The sequence below is a fragment of the Dermacentor albipictus genome, chromosome 9 (genome assembly GCF_038994185.2).
Source record: "Dermacentor albipictus isolate Rhodes 1998 colony chromosome 9, USDA_Dalb.pri_finalv2, whole genome shotgun sequence".
Lineage (NCBI taxonomy): Eukaryota > Metazoa > Arthropoda > Arachnida > Ixodida > Ixodidae > Dermacentor > Dermacentor albipictus.
The window spans coordinates 34028556-34051994 of NC_091829.1; the positions used below are offsets into that span (position 1 = coordinate 34028556).

General features: G+C 51.9%; 1 protein-coding gene across 7 annotated transcripts in view; it reads right to left on the reverse strand.

The window, feature by feature from the left end:
* Positions 1–23439, reverse strand: part of LOC135906533 (uncharacterized) — a 266802-nt gene that overhangs the window by 22706 nt on the left and 220657 nt on the right. The window contains exon 1 of one of the 7 annotated variants that reach the window (XM_065437980.2): positions 11136–11284. The exons of 4 other annotated variants lie outside the window; for them this stretch is intronic. The gene's annotated coding sequence lies outside the window, so the exon portion shown is untranslated. Of the gene's footprint in view, positions 1–8712; positions 8852–11135; positions 11285–23439 lie in introns of those variants that run through there. 2 more of the 7 variants (XM_065437981.2, XM_065437984.1) reach the window with 2 other exon arrangements.

The following is a 23439-nucleotide window of genomic DNA, read 5'->3' on the forward strand; positions in this document are numbered from 1 at the left end:
AAGCAACAATCGCGACAGAGTATCAAGTGTCTTCATTTATTGTCCGAGAAAAATTTAAAAAAAAGAAAAACATCGGTCAACGGAAGACCGGATTTTCTACCTCGATGAAAATGCGGCTGTCATGGATTTGAGATTGTATAGTGTAAAGAAAGCACGATCAGCAATTATTACGTAAAGCAAACTCTGTGGGGCCAGGTAGATTTGTACCGCCGAGCTGACACGTTCTTTTTTTTTTTTTTAAGCGAGGTCCCCTCGTCGCTCCTCTTCGTCACGATCCCAGAGACAAAACATTTGAACTCCCACCGCAGCATGCGTCGATGCAATGCAATCAGCTCCTAAGGTCCCCAATCAGGTCTGGGACAGCAACGCCCTCTAGTTGCCGTCGCAATTAGGCCCAATGTCGATAACATCAACGCGCATCGGTTCCCATGAGGACTCTGGCAGCTGCCCAAAACGCCAACCTCCGCGAAGCGCCGTACTTGTGTAGAAGCATCTGCCGAGACTCGAACGATCGGGGACAAACGGACGAGGCAATCAGTCACTGCCATTCATCACTCCGCGCTTGGTGCAGAGCGAAACGACGCGAAGTGTGGGCACAGCTGCAAGGACGAAAAGGCAGCGCGCTGACGGCACCAAATAAAGACAAAAAAAGAGCAAACGAATAAGTAATAAGCCCGCTGTGCACCCTGGGCTAATAACCGCGCTCCCCGGTTCTGGTATACACACTACATTGGCGGTGGTAGTTTTCCGAAGGACGAATCCTCCGCCCTCGCGTCGCGAAATGCGTGTCAAGCGCGCCTCGCCAAAATCGGTGTCAAGATCATTATGCGGTACACGAGAACGCGCACGCATGCACGAAAATACTAGAACACCAGAGGAAACAGCACTTCCCCCCAACCCCCCCATCCTCCCTTTCGCTTTACCTACGTCGACCTGCAGCGCGTGGCACTCGATATACATGCTCCGTGCAGCGCAGACAAAGGCTAGGAGCCTCATCAGCCAATCAGAGAAATGAGTTCGGTGCTACGCGGTAACCTTCCGCGGCGTGTTGACACGCGGCCGTGTCGTCCGTCTGCTAGTGATGAGAAAGCAGACGACGTACACACGTACTTCTTAAAGTCCACTGGCAATAGTGCTTTTTTTTTTTTGCATGATAGACACGAATTAAGCTCTTCTTTGGGCGGGAGAGGAGCGTGGGGGTGGAGATGAGCAGCACATTTTCAAATGTGCGTGCGTGCTAAGGTGCGCACTGTCGGTGACCGACGTAGAATGGCGGAACTATGTGTTCTCCTGCGCACCTCCGTCTGGCGTTTGTTGGTGACAGCAGACGACGTAACACACGTACTTTCGAATTCGAAGTCCGCTGCGAACAGTGTTGCTTGCACGACAGCCAGGAACGATGCCCTCGTATTTTTTCTTTTAGAGAATCCGTGGGCAGCACAACATCAAATGTCGATATGAGCGCTACGCTCACTGTCTATGACGACACCGAACGACGGATCTACGTTCTCTCGCGCACGTAGACCTCCGTCTGTCACGTCACGCACCCAGCAGCTTTCACTCCACTGCACGGATTCGCCGAGACGGCAAGCACGCTTCACCCGAGAGCCGCGTCTGCACCCCCACGAATCTCCATGCATACGAAGGGCGTGCGTATGGTACATGCTTAGTCGTTAAGAGACGATACGATCGGCGGCTGGCTAGCTGCCTCGAAAAACAATAAGCCTCGACGTACATGGTGCGGCGCGAAACGCGATAGCTCAATCGCTCGTTGGAGCGCCGCGGGGGATGATGATTTCTAACGAACATGCACAGAAGGGGGGGGGGGGGGGGGGGGGCATACCCGATACACGTGTAATCACGGGCATCACGTGTTTACGTTAACGACCGCCGAGGAGCGTGATCATTCTAAAGGGCATACCAAGAGTGCACGTGCGATCGCCTTCGTGTGTATACGCGAGACCTTCCCCTAAGACGCGGACACGGGGCGGGATCGTTCTCGAAAGCGTAAACACGGTGCAGCTCCCCACGCACACTTGCCCTTGAAGAGGAGGCGCCATCGATCTATTACATGCGAGCTTGGGTCGCAGCGAAGATAATCGGCGACGCGGCTCTTAAGAGTGCTGTCGAGAGCAAGAAGGATGTGGATCTGTGTTCCCCGCGAAAGCAGGGTAAACGTGCCCACGACGTGCAGATTTCCTCAAAAGTTTCTGGGCTACACGAATGGCAGAATCTGTGACTGGCACCTGGCGAGTAACACGTCAGGCACTTCCGATGCTCCAACAAGAAAGGAACTCTTCCCTTTCGACCCAAGGGGCTTTGCGGGTGGAGAAAGCTTTACAGGGGACCCAGTAGGCGTGCTCATGACCGGTATCGAGATTCCCCGACTTCCATGAAGCACAGCCGACAAAACAAACAAACAAACAACCCCGCGGTACAAGAACCCGTCAGGTTGGTTGCTATAGCTATCGTGTAGCTTTAACGAGGGCAACGGAATAAAGAATCACGGAGTAAAATTTTGAAGATGCGTAACTTTTGCAACAGATGTGCTGAAGAATACCAGAGAGGTCCAGGCGATCACCCAGGTCCAGGCTGCAAAATTATAGTGACGATGTTTGCGCTAGCGCCCCTCAACGTTCTATCAATCGCGTGGACCAGCTTAGTTGCGCGCTAGCGTCCATACGCTTGTTAAAATAATGCCCCGCGCTAGGCCATGAGCTACATATTTTTACACACAAGGCGAAAGAAAATGTCGAGTTGAAACAGTGGAGTTCTCGCCGACATATGGATTCAATGCTTCACTTCTCTCTAAACCAGTCGTCTAGCAGAGGACGAAGGAAGCCATATAAAGCGCTTCTGCGGTACTAAAATAATTATAATAATGTATTAAAAAGAAACGCAGTTTAGCCTGCATTTCTTCTTTTAGTGATCAGCCCATTACAGCGAAATTAACGAAAACGTAAGTTTTGCGAGAATAATTTATCCACGTAAAGTGATCACGTGCTTGCCTGCAGGGACGCTCAAGGTTGCCAGGATAGGATGGCGACCAGGCGTTAGTGAGAGTACGGCACGCACGAGCAAACATCTTGATACGATGCGGACAGCTGTCTTTGATCGCAGCCACATACACAGCTCTTCGGCAAGCAAACACGCGCACCTACACACGCGCAGCAATACGCGGGCGAGGGAGTGTCACAGCCATCGACGGGCGGGCGTGTTTATAGCTGTAACGTGCAGCGTGTTGTCCTGGATGGCCAGGCAGCCGAGGAAGGGAGTTCAAGGATGGCGGACCTCCCGCTGTCGATGCGAGGACGTCTTTGCTGCTGTCGCTAGAGTTGTTAACAGCGGTGTCAAAGGGTGTACGTACACACTGCACGCGTGCGGCGGGCAGCGTAGGTGTGTGTGTGCATATCGATGCGGAGGCTGTTGTTGGCTGGTTGGGATAATAAAACGCGTTAACAGAGTCGTTAAAGGGACACAAAAGAGCGACCTTACAATGCGTCTGGAGTGGTAGTGAAGTTTTTTTTTTTTTTTCGAACCCGTTTCGGGAAGAGGTAAGTTATTGTAAGAGAAAATAAAGGCCGTACTTCAATAGCTCTGTAGTAGTAGTAGTAGTAGTAGTAGTAGTAGTAGTAGTAGTAGTAGTATGCAGATGCCTTTCTGGGGCCGAATCCACAAAGCTCTTATTTCGTAGATGATCTTTTCTACTGACCGACAACTTTCGCTAATAATATGTCCAGCATCAAGATTGGCTCGAATTCGTTGTTAAGAGCAATACTGGCCCTGGTCTGCGGCTGTGCGCGAGGTGTAAACCCACGTTTGGCTCGACTTGCCTGGGTTTGCTTAGTGGTTCGTGGACTTAATTAATCACTTGACATCATCATTACTATTATTGTTATTATTATTATTTACTTAAAGACACTCCGAAAGGGCATTACACAAGAAGTATTACTTTTGTTGTTGTTTTCAATGCGGTATCTGAGCGCCAGTGAGTAGGTGTGACGACATGACGACACGGATATCAAGGTCTCAAGGTCACGAATATGAAGCGAAAGTTGGCGAAACTTGCGGGTGCCGGAAATAACATCCGAAATGCGTTCCACGCGGTTGCGATCGTGCGCGTTTTCACAAAATGCAGGTTCGATGAGGAGCGGGCCTCGCGTCGCAGATGCCTTCCCAAATGCGGCACGCCGGAATACTGTTATTTTACAAGTCACAATTACAAAGATGTATGTCGAAGATTTAGCATGTGCACATGCAAAAGATGTACTTACGTAAAGATTAAATTATGTAAAACACAGATGTACATACCAAGGGTGATTTCTTGCAGTCGCTTCCGATTGTCATATGCGGCATACGCAGTAAGTGGTACAGAAATGTCCACCTTCGCTGCGGTCGCATTTCGACAGGGGCCAACTTCAAAAACGTCCGTGCACCGCACATTGGGCGCACATTAAAGAACCCCAGGTGGTAAAAGTTTATGCGGCGTCCCCCAATAAGCCTGCCTCCTAATCATATCGTGGTTGTGACACGCAGAACCCCAGAATTTAGAGATGTCCGTCTTATACTATAAAGCATGGGCTTAACATTCCATACGGTTGAAAAGCCTGAAGGGTGGGGGGAGCACAATAAGTGAGGCAAAGACAAACACAAACACACGACAGGCGATATAGGCCGGTGTATTGTAGTACTGACATAAGGGTCTGTATACATATCGTTCATTAGAAAGATGAAAAAAAAAGGAAGCCGGGGTCTTTACACAATCATTTGGTGCCAAAAGGTCCGGGTGCAGGACCTCGACCTACTTTAATACGAAAAAAGGAACGATCATCGACGTCGTCTTTGCGGCTCTCAGAATAGTCATCCAAGTCCTGACAGTTACACTGCAGCCACTTTCTCCTCTGGCACAGGTCTCAATGTCTAGCCACCCATTCGTTACCGGAAAAACGGTCACAGTCTGCAGGAGTCAAAACCCCTGGCTGGCTTATTTAAAGTGCACTCACGGTCTCGCGTACACAGTCCTATCGTCGCTTCTCTAAGCGCCAAGACACTTTCCATTTTCCCCGTAACGGTCCTTGCAGCAACAGCTTTGCCGTTGGTGCACGCTTGCGGCGACCTTAATTGTGCTCGAACTGCGACTGAGCGCACTTCGCCAGCGAATACCATAGGTGTTTTTATGCGCCTGGCCTAGACCACCACCTTTCGCCGAAAGGAAGGAATAATAACATACAAAGAAGAGAGAGAGAGAGAGAGAGAGAGAGAGAGAGAGAGAGAGAGAGAGAGAGAGAGAGAGAGAGAGAGAGGGGGGGGGGGGGGGGGTCACCGCATTTCGCACGTGTGTCGCCGATCTGGGCGTCTGGGTGTCCGGGTTCGCGAGTTCAAACGGTTTAGCGACGAACGGACGAACGCTTCGGGAAGTGACGGTCAATGCCACGCACCGCCTTTCTTAAGAGTGAGACACCGGTCCCCGTCTAAAGAAAGTGCGGGTTGAGGCGCAGGGGGGCTGACGCTCAGAGCAGGAAAATGGCTTCGGGTTATAACGTTGGGTAGCGAAACAAAACGTCACGAGACCTAAAGTCCTCACGCACCTGCGTTCCAGGCAAGTCACGGAAGATGCTTGCCACCGAGCTGCATTTTGTTCTTTTTTTTGCAGCGATAGCTTTTACGGTTCCTTCGGCTCTTCCGTCCGTAGATATATACGCCATGCATCCGCAAATCCACACGCCGTGCCAAAACGGAAAACGAAACAAGCAACAAAGCTCGCCGCACGTTTAATGTTTAAAAAAAAAAAATACGCGTATGTATGAGCTACGACTTAAGTTACCATAGCAACGAAGTAACGGCTGCCACAAGCTTCAGCTGCGAGACAATCGAGGTGCAAATCTCGGCCATGCTGCACGTGCCACGAACACGTTAGACGCAAGGCATGCAAGGGCCAGTTTTAGGTCACACTATGGGGCTTTCCTGCAAGCACTCCTCTGCACTTCTGGGTATGTTCTAGAAAGTTTGTACATATGCACGGGCATGACGAGGCGAGCCCGGCAGGAGCAATGAAGGCAAAAAAAAGGAACGAAACACGTGATCCAAAATCGAAAGCTTACGGGCTATGTACGCCGGGGCAAAAGGAATGCCCGATCGAGCAAAGCGTATGCGGGGACTCAAGCGCCACACACCGCAGCTCGTGCTGATGTGGGACCACACAACTAGCGCAAGGGCCAGCAGTGGCGACGCAAAATAATTCGCAACGACGTCCCGATTCCGAAGGCGCCTCGCGGATTAGGCGGCACCGAAAATTCCGCGCCCAACCGCGCGGGCCCACACACGAAGCGGGCGCGGACAGTGGCAAGCTAACTTCTAAAAATCGAATTTCTTTTACCATAAACGGCCCGCAAAGACTTCTGTACAACACGGACGTCTTTAATCCTGGCCGCCTTTATGCTATTTAGTGTACAACTATAAAGTTTATGAACGACGAAAGCCGTTATCCAAGAAGTCTACAGCAGTCCCCTTGGCCTCCTGCACATTGTACACAGACCCGCGGTTCAGAATTTCTTAGACGTAATTGCACATAATTTACATAGAAGGAAGGTGTGCACGGAGAACTGCTAAACAATTAAACTCATAAGAACGAATAAACTCCAACAACAGAGCATACGCGAACAAAGTATACAAGTATCAGTCGACAACAAAAAAATGATATAGATGTACGAATTGCATATGATCAATCTACACACTTCCAGGAAAAGCGTTTAGAGAGTTTCTATTGGACTGAGCAAGCTTCTTGCGACGTATAAAGCATCAGCAGTCATCCCGCTGCCGAATAACGGTACACGCGGTCAAAATCCCTAGGATAATTTTACACACAGGAACAATACACAGTGCGACAGCCCGCGAATTAGGCGATTCGCACGCATGGGGCTATGCGGATATACGGTATACGCGCACCGATTGGAAAACGCCACAAACGCTCGTTCCAATAAGTGCCGTCACCTGAGACCACCCCGGGACGCTTACCTTATTGTGCAGGACGCAAGAAATAGGCCGCAGCCACCAAACGGATGCAGGGTCATTACTGCTAAGCGCGTGACCGTGTTTCCTTTTCGCGAACCCCCAACCTCTTTTTGGGGGCTGCCGCAACGCGACATCCAAAGGGACATTGATTTGCGTCACCCCGGCGCCTGCGTATAGCGTTATGGGCACGGTGACGCGGAAATATATTAAGAACCGGCGAGCACATCACCGCTTCTCGTACGCACCAGGCCCAACGGCGGCGAATCGACAAAGTGCGTCGGTCGGCACGTTGAAAAGGTTCCGGCAAAGGATCATTTCGTCGCACGTTGTAAGCAAATCGGCTTATACCGGACGAAAAAAAAAATATCAAGTGAGCAAAAAGAGAGACAAATAGTGAAAAAAAGAAATGATTAAGCGGCACGGGCGTGCTCTACCGCGAAGCTCGCGAACATTACTGCCACACATACACACACGCGCTGGAAAACGAAAAGAAAAAAAAAAACCCGAGGGAAAAAGAAAGAAAGGACACGTACTCAGTGACGCACACACAATCGTGCAAAAAAGGACGCACGTGCGGCGACGTTTCGGCACCGCACGCCCTCGCCGCCGAACATACGACACCATAATGCATTCTAGCGCAATTAAGGACGTCGCCATACGCGTATAATAACCCTACACACGCGGGGCGCGCAGTGTGCAAACGTCGCAACCGGGAAATGGGCGCCCGCGCGTTGGTGGCGCCTACGGAGCCGCTCGAAGCGCGAGGATCAATTGCACGCAAACGTGCCCCGCAGCCACAGCGAAACGAGAATGGTAGAAGGAAGCGGCAATCGCCGGCCCCGCGTGTGTACAAGGCCGCACCGAGTTGCTCACAATACGGGTCTTTCTGCATAGCTCGTATGTACGGTACCGCGGTGGAGGCACCGTTACGACCTCCCCAACCCTGTCTTATCTATTTGTTTCTTTTTGCATATCGGTGGGTCATGAACACTAACAACCCGGTGGCAATCGGTGCATATGCAGCGCTGCGAACTACGCTACCCCGCCGCTGAAGCGTCGCGTCGACGAACGATAAGACATCGTCGATCTATAAGGCGACACAGGAAGCCATGCACGCAGAAGTCGCCACTATTGATGCCGGTTATAGAAATGCGAATCCTGGTGCGATAGGCTGATTTGTGTCGCCGTAAGAGCAGTAAACATGGCGTCCGTTCGGCGTCGACAATATACACGGCTGACCGCACAACGGATGGAATGCTAGTTATACTGCACGTCTCCAGTCGAAGAAGCCCACACGACAAGAAGGATGCGCAAAAAAAAAGAAAAAGAAAAAAGCGGGATACAGCCGGCCACAGATTTATAACCACTGATTCCCCACTGAGGATTATATGCGGACTGCTGTCCAGAATATGCGAGACGGTGCTGATTGCACGCTTAAAAAAAAAAGAAGAAGAAGAAAGAAAGAACAAGCTCAAGAAACGAATATAATACGAGGAGAGCGGCAGGAACAGATATCGCGCACTGGATGCCCCCGAAAACGGAATCGAAGCTCACGGCCACCGACGTCATATTGAAATCGTCGGTTACGTTCCGTTAGGAAATAAGAAGTGGGGCTGAACACCAAGCAAGAAAACTTTGTTTCACAGACGGCTTGGTGCGTCTCGACGGCGGCCTGCGACGAAAGCAACAGTATCAACTCACCCTATACGGTGATCCAGAGAGAAATTTCAGACGCCGGAGGAATCGCGCGCCCGTCAAAGACGTACCTGAAGAACCACTGTCGAACGAAAACCGCCACTTCGCAGGGTGGTACTCCAGGGCACATCACACACACACACTAGACACACCCGCGAAACTTGGCACAGCTGTCGGTTCCGTCTCGGGGCCGCGGAATAGCCGAGCGGCGACGTCGATCATCAACCAGAGAGAGAGAGAGAGAGAGAGAGAGAGAGAGAGAGAGACCGCGCCACCAGCAATAGCAGACCAGCAGCAACAACAGCAGGAGGAGACACTGAGTTTCAAAGGCGGGCCCAGCCCGAACACAGACGGCGGAGGCCGCGGCAGACGGAGCGCGCGGTCCGTGTTGAGACGGCGAGGCTTTCTTTCTCAGACGGGACGCCGCGCGAGATGAGACCAGGAACGGGGGAATCCCATCGGTTTAAAGGAACAACGAACCGAGCGCCGCCGGGAGGTGCTGATGCATTAAGAGACGAGGGGGGGGGGGGCAGCCGCCGTCGATCCCCCTCCCCCTCCTTCCTACCCTCCCCCAACACACACTCTCTCTCTTAATACATCGGGAATGGTCGGAAAGGGGGTTATAAGGGGGGGGGGACGCCAGCATCTGACTGGGCGGGGACCGCGAGACACCGCGTGTGGCTGTTGTGCGTGCATGCCGGCGGGGGCTTCTGCAAACAATCGAAATAGACAAGCACGAAAAGCAAAACGGCAAATGAGATGAACGGCGTTTGACCGAAGCCAAACGCATTCAGACGATCCGGAAAGGGCAAAGCAGAAGGGGGGTGGGGGGGGGGGAGCGAACGTTGAGTGAAAGGGAGAAAGCCGTAGATGTATGTACTAAGTAAGGGTCGCGAGTCGAAATAAAAGGGGTTCCGCCGGCAGAAACAAAACAAAGACCACGGCATGACCGAACCACCGCTCGCGGGTTTGGGCGATTCCTACGCCTTCCCACAGGACGAGGAAGCGAGATCCACGGTCGCTTGCCGAGAGAGACACGGTAAATCAGTAGAGAGAAAAAAAAAAAGGAAACGAAAAAGCAATCCAGAGGTTAACGGACGAGAAAGCGAGGCAGGAGAGCTATAGCCATCGATGGCCGGGTATTAGTGCGCTTTAATGACAGACGATGTCGGCGGCGCACGGGCTCACGTGACCGTCTGAGCAACGCTGGGGCCGCGTAGAAAACAAAAAAGAAAGCAAGCTTTTCGGTTTTTCGGATGCTGCGAAGGTGTATCGGGGGAAGAAACGGAAAGGGCGACAGATTTCTTGCGCGAGTGAAACAAGCCGATGCCGCGTTTACAGGTAAGGGGAGGAGTGGATGGGTCTCGCATGCTAAACAGCGAACACCGAAATTTTTCTTCCCCCCCCCCGCCCTCTCGGCTTTCTCGGAAGGGATCTCCAACGTGGAAACAAGGGGGGGGGGGGGTGGGTTCGCAGTGAACGGATGGAAGAGACGCAAGGTTGCGCACCCCGGGTAATAGCAGCCGTACCGGGAACAAATCGCCGTGTCGGTCGGTGCTTTCAGAACGGCGCGAGGGGAGGGGGGGAGGGATCGTCTCGTTTCACTGGCGTCGGCGGCATGCCGGAGCGAAAGGCTTCGTGGAAGAGTACAAGCGCAGCTCATCGCCGCTCGTTCGCCGGTCTTTGAGTACGGTTTTTGCAAGCGAGCCCGCGCCTTCGTGGATGCCGCGTGCGTGGTGATGTGATTAGCGGGGCGATGTCAAACAAAGGGGTCAATGCGCGTGCCTTTGCGAGTAAGGAGGTTCTCGGGGAAAATGGGAAGGGGGAGGGGGGCGGGGGGGTTATACCGAAAACATGTTAACCTCGTGATGGGCGGTCGCGTGCCCGAAACGAAAAAAAAAGGGGGGGGGGAGGGAATAACGCATTGTGGAGTGATATACAGAGGACGCGAGGTCCAGCAATGTCAGGGAAGCCACCGGTAAGGTATGGCGTTACTTGCAGCCGAGTTTCGGCTCCGTGGCAGCGTTAGCGTTGAGGCAGGGAGTGTAGCGAGATTGGCGATCGTCGATCGACGCCCGGATTTAGTTAAATGGCGTGAAAAGCTTGTTCAGTCTGCACCGATGTTATCACAACAGAGCGTAAAACGAGGCACACGCGCCGATTAGCCGGCAGAAGTTGCATCGTACAGTCCGGTCTAAGCGCAAAGTTGAAATCGTCGGCAATAAACACAAGATCTTCTCAAATCGTCGACTACGACTACACACACACACACACACACACACGAGAGCGAGAGGTGGGAAGGAGGGGGGAGGAGGCAAGCGAACTCATGATAAGACAACGCAGGGTGAATCTTGCCACAATTTCCGAACTCAAATCAAAATGCGCTGCGTTTCACGGTCAAGCTATGGCGACTGATGTAGAGTACTCACTCTTATATCGTCAAATCCAATCCACGGGCAGCAAGCAAGTCAAACGTCCGCAGTAGCTGCCTCGGTCGCGAGCGCGCGAAATCACAGCCACTGCATTAGCGCGCGACGCGAACTGCCAGAGAGCGCCTCGGACTCCTCGCGAGTCGGTGCCCGGCACCCTACGAAGGCGCCGGAGAAACAACTCGCACGCCCTCTCCGAGTGCGACGTCATCCCCTTTAAACGGAATAAGAAAGGTCTTTCCACATATCCGACGCCGCCACCGGCGGCAGCGCGGGACATCCAAGACGAACGGATGACGGGGGAAAAAAAAAAGAAAGTTTAAACGAAAAAAAAAGTGCGGTGAAGGGCGGCGTACGCTTTTCCGTCCTGGCCTAAGAATCTTCTAAGCGCGGCCGGCCAAGGAATCGCACACCGAAAGTGCGTGCGAACGCGCGCGCGCATAGCCAACGGCCGGAGTGAGAGAGGCGCGAGGCGACAGCGCACGCAACAAACGCCAGATTCGCCAGCGGGACGTCCCGTCTCGGAATCGACGCAGACGCCCGCGGCGCGGCTCGTTCCCCTTTCCCTCCTCTTCCCTACCCTCTCCCTCGTGCCTTCCCGTTACGGAGGGGAACGGGCCGGCGAAAAATAAAGAAAGGCTGCGACGTTCGTCTCATTGTCTTCAGTTAAGAGGGTTCGTTACCTTCCACCTGTCCCCCCTCTCATTTATTCTTCGGCCGACGCAGGCTGGCGCCCCCCCCTCCCCCCCTCGACAAGATGCTAGCAGTAGCAACGGCGGGCATTTCGCCAAATCCGCACCACGCCGTCTAGCCGCCGGTGACGGCGGAGAAGGAAGGAGGAGGTGTTAAAGGCGGCGGGATGACGTCACGTACGAAGGACGCCCAGGGTCAACCGCGCGCTGCGGCGGGGTGTGCACGCGAGCCGCCTGTCATCGAAGCGCGTCGCACGCCCAGTGAGCTATGCGCCTTCTCGAGGTGGCCGCCCTCTTGCTACGGGCCTGACTCACACGCTACGGCGGGCCGCCGCCGTGGAGGAAAGAAACGCGCGTACAATGTGCTAACGCCTATCCGTCGGCGTCCTGTTTTGAGGAAAACGAAACAAAAAAAAGAAGTACTGACCGGAATATCAACGAAAGTAAGGCGCTTTCTCGCCACGCTAGTCGCAGACATCCTTGGTGGTTTCGCACGACACATATCGAAAGCTCACTCGAGTTCGTCGTCATCTTCGTGGAAGCCAGGTGATGGTTTGCTTGAAGTTTGCTCCGCGCAAGGTGTGCGGTCCTGATACTTATGTGTGAATACATTGTTATTCAAATGCCCTACTTTGCAGACGGTCGCGAGGCCAGCTAGCAGGGGTGTTTCCGATTCACCCCACTATAGTGCTCGCCACCAATTTATTTATTTATTTATTTGTTTATTTATCAGCCATACTGCGAAGGGTGCGACGACAACATTCAGGTTTACCTGACGCACGTATTTCAGCGACCCGTTCGGGCTCGCTCATTAATTATCATCAAGCGCCATACTAAACGCCTCTAACCCACTTGCGCAATTCTTCGACTCGAGACGAACCCCTGAATTCTGTCTCCGACATCACTACGATACGTTATACGTTAGATACGCTACGTTACGCTACGTTATGATACGTTAGGTACGAATACGTGCCGTATTTACGCGCGCTGCGGAGATAAAAAGGAACTATCGCTATCTAATTTTCACGGACGAAAGTTGGCAGCACTCTGCGGCCCGATCTGACAAGTGAAGCCGTGTGAAGGGAGTCGCCAAAAGCGGAAGCAAGAGGGTCGCCGCGTACACCGGAAAAAGCTCTTCGCGGAATTGAGCACTGTCGGCGTGGCATGGAGCAAGATCATTTCTTGGCCGCGCCCCAAGTCGCCGTTTGCATCAAGGATCAACGACCACCGGGTGCCTTGCGGTGACGGAAAACACCGCTCCGATTATGCGCACAAGTGTGCGATTTTTTTTTTAAAGGTCTACACACATATGGAGTTCTCTCGGAACTTTGGGCAGATAACCGAGTCAAAGATGCTCGGACCGTGGCCACAACCGTCACTGGCTCGAAAAGCGATTCGTGCACTAGTGCGGTACTTGGAGTGAACGGGCTTAACAGACCGTTTATAGTGTCATTGTGTGCGGTGTCCCTCCCACACGTACTCTGTGCTTACTCTCTCCCTTTCTTCCTCTTTCTATTCCCCTTTCCCCCACAACCAGTGTAGGGTAGCAAACCGGATGCTGTTCTGGTTGACCTCCCTGCATTTCCTACCCTTGCTTTCTCTCTCTCTCTCTCTCTCTCTTGGGCAGATAATGAATATTTCCGGCTTTGCCACATCACCGCCCTTCTAAACGCAAAGCCCACGGAGTTCGCGAAATCGTAGGCGAAAACAGACAGCTTTAGCTGAACAGCGCGGAATAACAGATACCTCTATACGGCTGCAACAGCGTCGGTAGCATGACCTTAATTGTGACGCTTGTACGTGAAGCGCAACGCTTTAGAAAACTTTCTATATTGCGTCATTGATCTCTTCGAATATGTACAAGAGATCCAGTAGACGGCATAATAATTGTTTATGGCACGACATTAGCACCAGCAGTTCAATTCGAACATGGCCGCTGTAATTATACGTATGTGTGCTCGAGCGTGGTGTCAGTGTCACATGAAGGCGCTAGCAGCGTTGTTTGTGCGGAGGCTCAAATTTCCCGATATCTTTCGCTTGTCCGTGTACGTCCTTTACGGAATGCCCCACTAACCGAAACGTAGACTGTAGTATACCAACGGTGGTAGCGACATCGTGTGACGATTTGTCCAACCAGAAGGCATCAGAAATACTTGTTACACATTGTTCTCGTTCAGGACAACAAAAAATAAAGGGGGGGGGGGGGACAGCATGTTAACTACAACGTCATTGTCGACGCTTTACACCAGCAGCTACGTACAATATGGTTGGTGACCGCGATAACCATACCCGCCGCGGTAGATGCGCATTATGGTAGGCGTGAAAAGCTCGCATTTTAACGTGCATTCGGTGCACCTTAAGCAACCGCAGACGGTGAAAGGTTTCCCGGAGTCCAAACCCAACTTCAGTACTTGGCTGCTAGAAACACTGGCTGTAACAGATTGCATTGTTGCCGCTATTGACCATGTGCACTATCGTGCGACGCATGCTACGTACGGCTGGAATTCAAGACCAAGAAAGTTGTTTACGGCGAACCACTTTGTGCCAGTAAACAAACAGACACAATACACGAACAAAAAGCCCAGCGTGATTTGCCGAGGGCCAGAAGGTGAGCTCTTGTGAAGGAGGGGCCCATCGTAGCAGGGGCAGGGGCCCATCGTAGATCGCGAGGAAGCGTCACCTTGTTCATGCTATGCGACACGTGGCTTGTTGAACGAATGGTGACGCGCCTCTGCGGCAATGCAAGAGACTTAACGTTCGGGCGGAGAGCAATTTCGGGGCCAGATTGCCAGGACAAAAGCAGCTTGCAGCTATACGCGTACATGCCACCCGCAAGAGGAAGGTCTATTAAATCCGCAGCCCACGTCGAGTCGACCAACAGTACTACACAACTTGCACTGAGCGAAGCGTTGATGAAACAACAGCAAATGTTTTGTCGAAATGTTGCCTTCGGAAACGCGAAAAACGCGCCGCGGTGGCATAGCGCAGCCGTGCACAAAGGTCGCGGGCTCGGTTACCGTCCATGTTACAAAGAGGCGGAATGTTAAAAAAATAATAATAAAAATAAAATAAAAAAGCTCGTGTACCATGCTTTGGGTACGCGTTGAATAACTCCCAGGTGGTGCGAATTATACCGACCTCAAATACGGCGTCCCCTGTATACGATTCGCTGTACGCACTCATGACATTAAATTCTATAATTTGACTTTAGAAACGAAGAACATTTCCGCCAGGGCGAAGGTAGTAGTAAATTGAACTATAGCACATGTTACGCGACGCGTACTTCATGCGAAGCGCATGAGGTCAAAACGGACTTGTTATATATAGCTAGTCAGTTCCGCATATAGATTTCGCGTCGGGAAATCTGTTTATCAGACCACGACAATAATGGCTGCGATCACTCATTGCACAGTCGTCGGTTGAATATAATTACGATCCGCGCATGTCTAAAACGACCAAACGGGGAAAAAGAAACAATGCGAACCACTCGCGTTCCTCATTCTGCGTTTGCCCACGACTATATTTAAGCACGCACAATGACGACGTGGCTGAATTACTCCAAGTAACTCTTTTTTAGCTTGAACCGTTCCCTTAAAGAAGTTCTCGGGGTATTCACGGCGAATGTGTGTGTTCGTGCACCTTGCCACTCCTGCAAAGATAATTGAATCAGCGCGACCATTTCTGCCACTGCGGCACGCACTCGCACTACGATCGCACATTCATTCGGGAATTGTAAACAAAAACCGGAGCAGAACGACACTGAAGTGACGTCAACTAATATGCAAGTGGCACGTGACAGGCGGTATAGATCTTTCGAGATTCGAGAGAGCGTTATTGATGATCTTCCATGCTTTGGCGCGACAACGGATCAGTCCACGCCACCACTGGAGTGGTTTCTGAACCGTTCAACGCCAGCCAAAGGTCGCGGATAAAACAGACCGACAGCGAGATCTCGGGGGCGTTTCGGGTCACCGGGTTCACGCCGTGCCAACAGCGACAGGAAGGAGAACACGTGAAGAAGAGAGGCATAACCCCGGCCACTACGAGGATGCGCGGTCCGACGGGGTATCGCGAGACGGCGCGTGATGACGCCTGCAAGCAACGTTGCTAGTCTGACCCGGGGACGCCCTCGACCCGACCCTGGGAAAGAAAGATAACCGCGAGAAACGCCCCCGCGTGGAACGCGCCTACATCTACCGGGGAGGAGGGAGGTAACACATCGTGGCCTCCGAGACTGTGGGCGCGGGTCTGCGCGGCCATCTCAGATTCCATGATCCAGATCGCGCCTCTATGCTATGCGATATAAACCATAGGGCATAGAGGCACGGTGAGCGCCCTGCCGCCTGTACTTCCCCTTCCTTCTTCCGCACTGGGCGGCATCTCTTCGTTGTGTGGGCGGTGTAGACAACTTTCGCACCTGCACTCGACCGCGAAAAGCACCGGGACGCCGCAGCCACGACATAAAAATGTAATAAAAGAATTGAGAGCAGTGTTGTGGAAATTCCAAGTATTGACGACTGCCTGGCTTAACTGCAGAATCGCCTTTTCTGATTCTCCTTTGTGTTTTCATCCCTACGGTTCTGGAATGACGCTGTTGAAATGGTTCATCGTGGCAGTGCTTGTATTATCTTATTTAGTTCGTTCACAGTAGCCAGTCTTGTTATGAACAGGTTGAATACGTAAGTGATTGATAGACAATACCTCCAAGAACCCTTGTTTAGAGACGTTACATAAGGTTACATATAGAAGTAATGGCATGATCGGAATGAATGTTTGATGTTTTATGGCGCAAGGGCCAAGTATGGCCAAGTGAATGTGAAGTATGCGTGACTTCAAGCGTCCGCATCTTTAATACTTTTGAAGCGGGCGTTTTAACAGCGAAGCTGTTTAAGATTTTAGTTCCGCCGTGGAGCGTTACCAGAAAACTCAGTCCAGCTACAGTGTACTAGACTAGGGCCCTTTCCTTTCCCTCCCCGTCCCTTTTCCCCAGTGTAGAGTAGCAGGCCAGAGCAAGTTATAGCTCAGGCAGATTTCTCTACCTTTCTGCAAATAAATTTCTCTCTCAGACTATGGCCCAGCTGTGCGCCGCTCGCGTTGCCTAGCAACCACCTGCGAGAGCACCGAACCACGCAACCTCCTCGCACCCCACGCGCGTCGGCCGGAGTGGTGACGTCACGGGCGAGTAAAAGCTCGGAACAGCCGGCGCGGAGACGCACCTCTCGCCTCCTCTGCTCCGCGAGTACGTGCTGCTGCCGTGGGACGACCTAAGATGATGCTGATGATATTGGGGTTTTATGGCGCAAGGGCCATGTATGACCAAAGAGCGCCATGTCTGTGGAAGTGGGTCGCAGTGTAATTATGATTACTATGAAATTGGTGTGACGTGGCTGTAAAGGGGCCTTAAAATATACGCTCTAAAGTGCATAAAATCTGCATAATAAAATTATGGCGATGACTTATGACTTGTACTATGAACCGAAGAAGCAGCTTACTAGGTAGAGCGCCGTTCTGCCAAACAAGAAGCGACACCGAGAACGAGAAGAGGCGACGCCGAGTCGAGGATCCAGAGTTTCAGTCCAGGGATACGCGAGAGTCCGCGCCTGAACGCTCGCTGTCGCCGAGAAAGCGATCCCGGCCTGCGACTGCTCGAAAACTGCCAGCGCCAAGCTCGCGGCGACAACTGAGCAAAACCTAGCATAACGTCGCATAACCCACAAACAACTTGGCAAGCCACGTAAGAGCTGGGTGATAACAAGCTCCGCTGTTGACGGCGCCTTGCACCGCTAGTGCAACCTGCGCACGTCTTGTTTTTTTCTTTTTTTTTTGTGATAAGAGCGGTGTAGTTGAGAAGGTCATTTTATACGCCAGCAGTGATAAAGCGATAAACGCGTGATAAAACGATAAAACGATAAAGCGCGTTCGCGCGGCAGTACCACATAGTTTGCGCGAAGTGCGAAACACGACGGACATACTGTGCAAAGACAGTCCAGAAATTCAATTCTAATGCCGGAGTGATTTACGTAGACAAAATAAATCTAGCGTCGCGATTATGGGTCGAGCCCAGCGTATTATTGTTTAGGTTAGATCGGCAAAGTTCATTATTTGGTGTCCAGAAATAGGCTTTCTGCACGCCTGGATAAAAGAAAGGATGAACAGATGACTTTTTTTTACATACTTCGAGGTTTAAACACAATATTCAACGCGGGTTGTCGGGAGCGCAGGCGCAGATTGCACATTTGACTGTCAGTGTTAAATTTTTAATGCAGCGACAAAAGCTCGTCTCGCGGTGCCCCCTGTGCTCCACTTAATTTCAGGCCAGTGATAAAGCGGAGCAATGTCATTTACTACCTAGCACCACTCGGTAATTACCACTTTCCCTTGACTCTTTCCAAGCCATAGTTATACGTAGTTAACCTGCAGCACATCCTTTCTTTTCATGCACATTTTTTTTTATGTCCGAGTTCGAGTACGTTTCCCACTCGCAGTCGGATGCGGCCTCCCGTTCCCGATCGGCCCTAATTAACACCGACGCATGTTTGAGTAAAAAACGGGCCGAAGTATATAGTATACCGCTAAAACCAGCGGCTGCATACTACAGTGCGGTTGGAAATATGGGAAAAAATGCCCATAGAAACAAGCTCCGGGGGGGGGGAGGGGGGGGGCTACTGTCTTCGAGTGGAAGATATGGGTTCCAAGGTGACCTGATATAGTATCTGCATGGGCAAACGAAAAAAAAAACGCGCAGTCACAAGCGATCACGGAAGAAGGACAGAGGAAACATTGGTAGTCACCAGAAAAAGAAGTAAACAACGATTTCTCGCAATTCCTGCTTGAGTATATGCACTGGCGTGAAATAACCCGATTCTGATTACTTGTTGGGAAGTTTTAACGCGAATTTCAAGGAGACGGCGGCGTTATTTCGGGACTTGTCTAGGTAATTTCGAGGGTGCCAAGTTCTGTAGTCGGCCTGCCAAACGACCGAAGACTCAAACGTGCGTCTGCGGTGTCATCAGCTGCGTCAAGTGTAATGCTTGACGGGAAGTAAGTAGAAGAAGGAACCATGAAACAATTACGGAAAAATCGAATATGTCGCGCACGAACTTACTGGAAGAACCTTACTAATTTTAGACTACTCTGCGGGATTTCAAATCGATATCTATAGATAAGCTCGTCTTGTTGTGCCGGTCTTCCGTAGCCCTGTCCTTGCCTGTCGCCAATTACCTCCGCGTGATTGAGTTTTTTTTTGACGAAGCACGCCGATGAGCTCGCGATTTAATTCTGCGCCTTCTCGCGATTTCATTTATTTCACGCCTCTGATGTATGGGCAGTTCCTACAGCCTCTTGGATGTCCGGATAACCCTCGAGTTTATTGCACGAGGGTAGCCTTCGATTCGCCATGTATGCTAGACTGTGTCAAGCATATTCTTAATAGAAAGATGAAGAAGTGGAAAGATCGGATACCAGAAAAAAAAAAGTATTTTGGTGTACTGCACATCGACACTGGAACAGCATCTGTCACCCGTCAACCACACGGAACCTATTCCAGACGTCCTTCTAAGCGCAGGGCGGGGTCAATCCGGTAGAATCTGCTCGATTCCTATTACAAGCCGGCTTCTGGGCTGAATTGCATTCCATGCACGTCAGTGAAACGAAAGCATTCTACCCCTGATATACCACGTCATCACGTAGCTCCCTTATTGATGATACACGACGACATCAAATTTCGCTCGATTTCATGACGTCACGATAACGCCGATGACGCCGCGGGCACGGCCTTTCACGGGCGGCACCAAACTAAAATACATTAACAAGTGTTTCCCGACTTCAACACTTGCCGAGTGCTAGCGATCCTCTTGTGCGGGAATAAGAGTGTGGCGGAGTTTGTACACGACTTCGAAAGCATGCGTCAGTACCCCTACAACAAATTTAACAACCCAAGCAGTCGCATACGGGAAGCAGAGCGGAACGGATTATCCGCGTCGTATACTCACATCTAATCCAGCTTCTCCGTGCGCCGCACACGTTCCGGTCCGCTCAACAACTCCGACACAGTTCGCAGTTCGGTCCGCAACAACTCCGCAGATCTCCACAGAGCCGCACTGCCCCGGAACGATAGGCAGTGTAAAGTCACACGGCCCGCAGCGCCAAGTTCGAGCCACTCCCGGGGGTTGCACTAACACTCGATACAGCACCCCAAGTCTCCCGTTTCGAACGCGTACGTGAGACTCCGCTTGCTGCCGACAGCCGTGCAAGAGGAACGCGTCCCGCTCCTCGAACAGCCGCACGCATGCGGGCCGTCCCGCGTTCTCCGCGGACGCATTATTTTGACGCTCGGTGCCGTTTCCCTGACGACTGAACGTGTGTGTGTGCGTTTATGTGTGTGTATGCGCGCGCCATTTCGCGTTCTCTGTGTGTACCACCGCATTGGCCGAGCGACGCCGGCAAATCGAAGGCTTTTTGTTGCAAAGCGTTCAAGCAACGGTTTCGGGGGAGGGGTCGGTGCACATGTGGGGAGGCAAACGCGGGGGGAAGAGGGAGTGGCGGAGGGAAGGGAGGAGAGGCGAGTTTCGGGTCTCCCGTCGCGCACGGGACCAAATGAACGCCGTTGACAGCCCGTGACCGACCTAAACGTAACCCAGAGGCGCGAAGAGGTGGCGCGCGAAGCGCGCGCGTCGTTGTTTACCTGTCATTAGACAGTTTTAATTTAGCGTGTTTAGCGTAACAGCGGCAGAAATTTAGCGTGTTTCGTGTTTAGCGTGTTTGTAGCGTGTTTGTAACGTAATGTAGCGTGTTTAGCGTAACAGTTTAGCGTCAGAAACAGCGGGCTTAGCGGAATAGTGCTTCGAACTGAATGCGGCCGTTGTTCTGCTAAATCCACTTCGTTCCCAACAAATGGCTGTATAAACGGGCTTCGCTTAGTCTGCAGGCCGCTTCGTCAACACAGTATTGCGGATAACCTCGAAGAGTTTTCAAGATCGCTTTTCGATTCGAGCGCTTCCAAGCCTAGTGAAGAAACCTCCGAGATGCCACCGCCACCTATCAGTAAAGTCGGGAGATAGGCGCGCCGACCGCCTATAGGACCTTTGAGATAAAAAGATTTCGGAAGCTATGGTAGAAAGCTTGTACTCTTTGTACTATTTCGCCGCAGATAGGCGGACATGGGGAGTACAAATACAACGCCCTCCTGGGTATATCGTTGCGCTGCCCCTCACACTTTCCGGGCGCAAACAGAGATATAATCAAGTAGGTGCACTATGTACGCGAAATTCATGAGTGTAATCCAATAGTGTTGAGGCCCCGAGCGCTAGCGGGCTTCAATGCTTGTGCCCCCCCCCCCCCCCCCCTAATCTAAAACTCTCTACTGTCTACTGGCATGCACAACCGTCGTAAACAGCGAAGATACCAATAGCGCTGCGCGCGTCATGTATAGACACATGATCGGACTGACTCGTCAGCCTAGAGTACACATACCATACTATAAGATGACTGATGGGAGGATTAACTACATGGAGCAACGCGTGAGCTATGAGAGACCGCGCGCGGTGAAGGGCTCTGGAGAAGGGCTCTGGAATAACTGGAGAATAACTGGAGCACCTGGAGTTATTTACCGCCCACCTAAAGCGTGCCTCGCGAGCGGTTGTGCATTTGGCCCCCATCGTCGTAAGAGCCATCGCGGCACAGGAATCGAACGCGCGACCTTGAGATCGGAGGCATAACGCTAACCACGGAGAGACCTCGGCGGATAACACCATCCGTCTATTTATGTTCAATGCGGAACAAAGGCATCCCCAATGCTCCCCAATAACCATCGTCTAGCGTCAGCTTACTCAACCTATATGCTCGCGAACATCAAACTCAACGAACATCCAGCCCATGTATTTGCCATCCTTTGGTATATTTGCTGTACGTGTTACTCCGATGGATCGTCGCTCATCGTCTATGTCCAATCGCACCTTCTTCTAATAAAGAGCCCCCCCCCCCCTCTTTCTATCTCTCTCTCTCTCTCTCTGCACAACTGCATTTGTCGCTCTTCTAGATCAACTAGAAAATGAGCTACGCTTGTTTGTTCAATAATGAATGCCACTACCTTCCTGTTTCGTAACGTTTACGCCTACCAGTTTTCGTTCCATCACTCGTTATACGCGGGTCCTACGCGTACATCAGCATAACCACAAAATCGGCTAACAGCGCTACTCACCGTGCACGCGAAATCGGTCCGCGGGTCAGTGCAACCGACCCTGAAGGGCAAGCCCGAAAGTGCAATACAGCCCTCGCAGTGCCTGGAAACGTAGATATCTCGGAGACCACTTAAAACCCCCGGAACGTTGTACAAGTACCAAAGCATGAGCCGTGAAGAAGGGACAACTACAGGATGCACACTTCATGAGTGGCCGCCAGATGAGATAACCCGAGCCCACACAAGCAAGTGCTCGGCCAAGCTGTCGCACAACTCAACGATAGCACGAAGCCGTTATCTCCGTACTAAAGTAAGGCATCATTCAACGCCACGGTATCAGCAAACACGCAAACATACTCCACCTGTTACCCAGATGGCTGGAACAATGCCGGATACCCGGGACTGATAAGGGCGTTACATGGCTTAACAGTAAAGCTACTTAAGAGATGCGTCAACACACTAGTGGATCAAGAAGGGGGGGAATCACTGATTTTTTATGACACTCATTATTTCAAACGGAGGGAGTCTGACACTATAAGGCAGAGAGAGAGCCTGGTCGAGTTCTCAGGAGGGAAGACGTTTGGGCGTGTTGGTGGGATACGTACAAACTGGGATACATAGCGCAAGAAAGACACAGGGACAAGCAGGCCCCGTGTTCGTCCGTGTTCCTGCTTGTCCCTGTGTCTTTCTTGCGCTATGTATCCCAGTTTGTACGAGTTCTCGGGCCTCGCAATCTACAAGTACTACAGCACACTGCCCACACGCATCACACCAAGTCTAACATCACGTGCAACGACGTCCAACGTCTTTTACATTCAAAAGGCGTCGCAATCACACGCCGAAATTCAACAGCAGCAAGCAGTGACGTAGCTAGGTCGTCTGGCACCCGGGGCCCATAGGACTTCTGTCACCCCCCTCTCCGGGTGTAGCCGGCGGAAAGAGGGGTGTCTTCAGACGTATGTGACACCCCTCCCCCCCCCCCCCCTCACTGGCCCCTTGCACCCGGGGCCCACGGCTCCCCGGCCCCCCCCCCTGTTGCTACGCCACTGGCAGCAAGTGTACAACTTCGACGCGTGGACCGTACAGCATTCTGCGCACGGAGTAGGTGAGACGAGCGGGTATAGAGCGAGAGAAAGCCGCTCCGGAGCAATTTGGAGAGGAACCCGCGGACCTCGCGATCAGAGGTCGCCGGGCAGCGATAGATAATCCGCCGCTTACCTCTTTAATATCGATGACCGCTGTCGGGGGGTCCTGGGAACAAAACGCAGGACGGCCTGCTCGAAATGCGCGGGCAGGCTCACCTAGCGGCAAGCAAAGGAAGCGGAAGCGACTTCCGGTTTGAAAGTTGATTCTGCGCCGGAACACTGCTACAGCCTAAAAAGTTTCTAAAGACAATTTTCTTGTACGCTTTCTTTTTAGTTCTCATACATATAAC